The following is a 5900-nucleotide window of genomic DNA, read 5'->3' on the forward strand; positions in this document are numbered from 1 at the left end:
GTGGTGTTTAAGTTGAAGTTTAAGTTTTAGTTTAAGATCAAACTAAAACTTAAACGTGGAATTGGAAGAAAACACCCCAGGAGTGTACATAGTCGAACACGTTTAACCTCCAGTTTAAGGTTAAACTGGAGGTTAAACTTGGAAATAAAGAAAGCAACCCCTGGAGGCAATTAGGATCGAACACGTTTAACCTCCAGTTTGAGGTCAAACTGGAGGTTAAACTTGGAAATGAAGAACACACCCTGGAGGAGAAAAACCATCGAACACGTTTAACCTCCAGTTTGAGGTCAAACTGGAGGTTAAACTTGGAAATGAAGAACACACCCTGGAGGAGAAAAACTATCGAACACGTTTAACCTCCAGTTTGAGGTCAAACTGGAGGTTAAACGTGGAACTCTTCTGGTGCCTCTCTTGCTTCTGGCGTTTAACCTCTAGTTTGAGGTCAAACTGGAGGTTAAACGTGGAATGCTTCTTGGTGAGAAAAGAAAGTGTCGAACACGTTTAACCTCCAGTTTGAGGTTAAACTGGAGGTTAAACGTGGAAATGCTTTTGTGCCTCCCTTAGTTCAATTCTCATTCTGGCGTTTAACCTCCAGTTTGAGGTCAAACTGGAGGTTAAACGTGGAATGCTCCTTAGTGCCCTTTCTCATTCTGGCGTTTAACTTCCAGTTTGAGGTCAAACTGGAGGTTAAATGCCAGTTACAGCATTTCCTCTTTTCTCATGATTTTGGCGTTTAAGCTCCAGTTTAACCTTAAACTGGAGCTTAAACGTCCCATTTGATATTCAAGCTTCCTTTATTGATTTTGTTGCTTCCTTGCCTAGCCTCTTCTTCCCTGAAATCATCCAAACAATTGCATCAAAGTCTTGCAAAATTTCATGAGAAATCATCCATTCATAGCATTCAAGTAATATCACTAAAAACTCATGAAATTTGCATCAAAATCATAATGTTTTGGATGGTTCATTGCTTTGTTGTTCATTTAACCATTCTTGGTTACTTTAAGCTCAAGAAAATGCATAAAACAACTAAAACTAACAGAAAAATGCTAGTGAAACTAGCCTAAGATGCCTTGGCATCACAACACCAAACTTAATACTTGCTTGTCCCTAAGCAAGTCCTGAGTTATTTGAGTAGAAAGTATGAAACAAAAAGCAATTACATAGGCTATATTAGTGAGCATTTGAAGTTCATCAGAAGGGTTTTATGCAGAGAGTTACAGCATCACTTTTTCATACTTATCAGGTAGAATCATCACTTTTTCATTGCATCCATCAAACACTGCTATGGCCTCTTGTTATTCTTATGTCCTTGGCACTTTTTCCTTTCTTTGTTTTTCTTTTTCTTAGAGCTCTTTGCTCCTTGTTTGCTCAGTGTCATGTGTTGCACAAGCCTTTGGCATTTTCTTTTTCTTATCAGTGCATTACACATATCCACTACAGGCATTTTAGTTCACATTTCTTCTTGAGACATTGGTGCCCAGCACCTCTTTGTGTGACTAAATGTCTTGTAGCTAGGTTGCTCTTGATAATGGACTTTTGGTTGATAATCCTGAGTTAGTTAACCCAAGTTACCAAGTGTTGAAACACTCCATAGAACCTATTCATCCAAGCAGATCCTAGTACATAAACACCACAGGCATATGTCTCAAAAGTTCAAACCATTGGTGCCTAGCTTTATTTTCTTAATTCTTTTGCTTTTTTTTTTGTTGCCCCTTTTCAGTGGCTTTTTCTTCTTCTTTTTCTTTCTTTTTCATGGCCAAAGACATTTATTAATCAAGATCCATAGACAGTATTCAACTTCTACACAAAAAATGATAATTCTACACTCAATTTCCAGTGAGCTGACTAAACAATCAAGCATGCATACCACCACTTAATTCTACTTGATTTGTCACTAATTGAGCCAAGTTACCTTTGTTCAAACTTTTCTTTTAATTTTTGGAAACAGAACAAGCATGGCAAGCATTTGTTTAAGAAGGTGGAGTTATATCCAAACATCTAGGCATTCACTTTATTCAAAGCAATAAACAGACAAACATACTAAAAACTTCACATTCCAGAAAGATTCAACAATTTCAGTTTAAACCAGAACAAGCATGCTTTTGTTTGCCTTTTAAAGAAAGGTCAAGGAACAACACCACCTTGTGAAATTTCTTGTTTTCCCTTTGTTGCCAGGAAACATTTTGATTTCTCCTTCTTCTACTAGTTGTTGCATCATGTTCTTTCTAAGACCCTTGTTTCCTTTCCTGCAAAGAGTGATGAAGTTGCTTGTTTCTCAAGCACTTGAATGGTTAGCTCACTATATATGGGTAAGTGTCTGAGTCTTAAGTTGGTGTGTGAACACCAAACTTAGTCTCGTACTTACTCCTCTGCTCTTTGAGTCCTTGAATTCTTCTTGGAATGAAGTTGCTGCTAAGGATTTTAAGCATTTCTGTGATTGCTTAGAATGGTTGTTCCTTTCATATAATTCAAAGGTTGTTGTGTTCAGTTAATTTGTATGGTGGGACACCAAACTTAGAGTCACACATTCCCCTTTGAATTATTGATCCACAAATTCATTGTTTGGTGTGAAACACCAAACTTAATTCTTTGCAATGCACAGAAACTACTTCACCTTTTTATTGAAACAAATAAAAGAGACAGTAAAGGAGTATTACCTCAGGTTGGGTTGCCTCCCAACAAGCGCTTCTTTAACGTCACTAGCTTGACGGTTGTCCCTTGTTAGGGTGGATTGTAGTGCTTGATGTCTTCTCCTCTTACTATGGAAACATCCCCATTTGATTCCTTCATGATTTCCAAATGTTCCATAGAAAGAACTTTCCTAATTGTGAACACTTGAGGGAGCTGGGAAGGAATGGGTTTGAGGCCAGGTGGGATTGGCAGATAGTGACTTGATATCACTTTATCTCCCGGAGAGAAACCTTCAGTGGGAATTTTCTTGTTTCTCCACCCTCTTGGCAATTTCTTTACAATTCTGCTTTCTCTCTTGAGGATTTCTTCATTGACCCTTATGCTAGGAGGATCCTTCTGAGCTGTTTCTATTGATTGTTGTGGCTTTAACTCTTGCAATTCTTGTTTGCCTTCCAAAGACTGTTTCAAACTTTCGGCTACTAGCTTGCTTTCCTCCAAACATAGATAGTTACTATCATCCATAGGCTTTTCAGATTCTGGTGCAGGCTCAGATGCAGATTTGAAAACATGGAAAATGAGCTGTTCATCATGTACTCTCAAAATTAGCTCTCCTTGTTCTATATCTATGAGTGCTCTAGCAGTGGCTAGAAATGGCCTTCCTAGAATGATAGGGTGTAGGTAGCTTTCCTCCATGTCCAAAATGACAAAGTCTGTGGGAAAAAAAATTTCCCACTTTCACCAGCACATTCTCAACTACCCCTTCAGCTTGCTTTTGAGTTTTGTCAGCCAGTTGTATGATTACATCAGTGGATCTCACCTCATTCAGTTGTAGCCTCCTCATAAGAGTCAGAGGCATCACATTTATGCTAGCTCCTAGATCACAGAATCCTATGTCAATTGTTGTTTCCCCTATGATGCAGGGGATATGAAAACTTCCTGGGTCTGTTTTCTTAGAGACCATATCCTTCTTGATGAGTGCACTGCATTCTTTGTTCATTATTACAGTTTGTCCTCCCTTCAAAACTCTTTTCTTGCTCAGCAATTCCTTCAAATACTTGATGTGTGTAGGCATCTGCTGGAGGATCTCAAGAAAGGGAATATTGATGTGGAGAGACTTAAATGTCTCTAAGAACCTTGAATATGTTTTTCCTTTTTCACCTCCTCCTAACCTTTGAGGAAATGGTGCTTTTGGTTGGTATGTTCCCAGCATGCTTTCCTCTTGCAGTTCCTTGGCTTGCTCAGTTTCACTTTCCTGCTTAGCTTCTTCCACACCTTCCTTCAAGATTTCTGACTCCTTTTCTGAGGGTCTGATTCCTTCTTCTTCTGAGACTTCCTTCAACATGGTGATGGCCTTGCATTCTTCCCATCTCACTCCCTTTTGTTCCCCTTTAGGATTCTTTTCAGTGTCACTAGGGAACACTGCAGTTGACTTGGGGGCCTGTTGAGATAGCTCTCCTACTCGAGACTCCATCCACTTGAGTTTTTCACCATGGCTCCTTAAGGTCGATCTCACATCTTCCCTAAAACTTTTCAATTCGGTTATGTCTTGACTCATGGTTGCAAGCCTTCCTTCTATCCTGTTTAATTGATCTTGAAATTGTTGGTTCGGATTTGATTGGGCAGGTTGATTATTTTGGCCATGATATGGTGGTTGGGAGTAAGTGTTTTGTGTGGCTTGGTATGATCTTTGGTTGGAGTTTTGGTATGTGGAATTGTTGTGTTGGTTATGGTTGTAAGGTTTGTGGTTTTGTGGTTGGGTTTGCTGGTTTCCCCACCCAAAGTTTGGGTGGTTTTTCCATCCTGGGTTGTAAGTGTTGGAATGTGGATCATATGATTACCTTTGTTGATTTCCCACATAGTTGGCCTCTTCCCAATCACCTCCTTCAATGCTTACTTCCTCTTGATCTTGTGTGTGTATTGCAGCCACTTGCTTTGTGTCCAATTTCCTTGTGAGTTCTGCTAGTTGCTTGGCAAACACCTTGTTTTGGGCTAGAATTGTATCAACATGGTTCAGCTCCATGACTCCCTTAGTGTTGTGCCTCTCTGAAGCATAGTAATATTCATTCTCAGCCACTGTCTCAATCACTTCAATGGCTTCTTCCACAGTCTTTTTCCTGTTCAATGAACCTCCTGATGAATGGTCTACAGCCTTCCTTGATTCATAAGAAAGTCCATCATAGAAAATATGTAATTGCACCCAGTCAGAGAACATGTTTGGTGGACATTTCCTTGTCAATTCTTTGAACCTCTCCCATGCCTCGTAGAGCGTCTCACCATCTTGTTGTCTAAAAGTCTGAACCTCAGATCGAAGCCTATTGACCTTTTGTGGGGGGTAGAAACGAGCCAGAAACTTGCTCTCCACCTCATCCCAAGTTGTTAGGCTGTCCCTTGGGAATGATTCCAGCCACTTAGCTGCCTTGTCCCTAAGTGAAAATGGAAACAAGAGCAGTTTATAGGCATCGTCCTGGACTCCATTGGACTTCACAGTGCCGCAAATTCTCAGGAATTTGGTGAGATGTTGGTTTGGGTCTTCATTAACACTCCCACCAAATGAACAATGGTTCTCCACCAGTGATATTAACTGTGGTTTGAGTTCAAAATTATTGGCCTGAATGGGTGGTTTCTGAATGCTGCTTCCACAATTCCCAGAGGTTGGGTTTATGTATGAACCATGAACCCTCCTCTCAGGAATGGCATTGTTTCCATCAGCCCTCTCATGGTTGTGAAATTCTCTATCCATGTTGAGATCTAGAGCTTCCTCAAAGTTGTCCTCAGATTCTCCTTCAGATTCTTCTTCTCCCAGTACTCTCTTCCCTCTTGCTTCCCTTCTAAGTCTATGAAGGGTCCACTCTGGTTCGGTATATGGAGGAGTTGATATTTCTCCTCTCCTACCTGTCATACAAGAACACACCACAAGCAACAAACAAGTGGAATACTCTTGGTTAATGGAAGAGTATTGGTTAGAGCAGTTGAGGAATTAATTCAAATAGTTAGTGGGTTAGTGAGTTAGTTGCTTGAATTGGAAGGCATAAGAAAGAAAAAGCAATAACAGAGTGCAGAAATTAAAATTCAACAAGTAACTTGAACTAAATTAACAAAACAAAGCAAAATGCTCAATCTAGTTAACTTCCAATTTGAGAATTGTCAATCAAAAACCAATCCCCGGCAACGGCGCCATAAACTTGATGCGCATAAACTTGATATGCTACGATTTAGGAAATTGCACGATCGGCAAAATTCCTTCCGGCAAGTGCACCGGTTATCGTCAA

General features: G+C 40.0%; 1 non-coding gene across 1 annotated transcript; it reads left to right on the forward strand.

The window, feature by feature from the left end:
• The first annotated feature begins 4841 nt into the window (after nucleotides 1–4841).
• Nucleotides 4842–4945, forward strand: LOC130938206 (small nucleolar RNA R71). The gene has a single exon (XR_009069381.1). It is a non-coding gene; the product is annotated as a small nucleolar RNA R71 (small nucleolar RNA).
• Nucleotides 4946–5900: the final 955 nt, after the last annotated feature.

The sequence above is a fragment of the Arachis stenosperma genome, chromosome 6, assembly GCF_014773155.1.
Source record: "Arachis stenosperma cultivar V10309 chromosome 6, arast.V10309.gnm1.PFL2, whole genome shotgun sequence".
Lineage (NCBI taxonomy): Eukaryota > Viridiplantae > Streptophyta > Magnoliopsida > Fabales > Fabaceae > Arachis > Arachis stenosperma.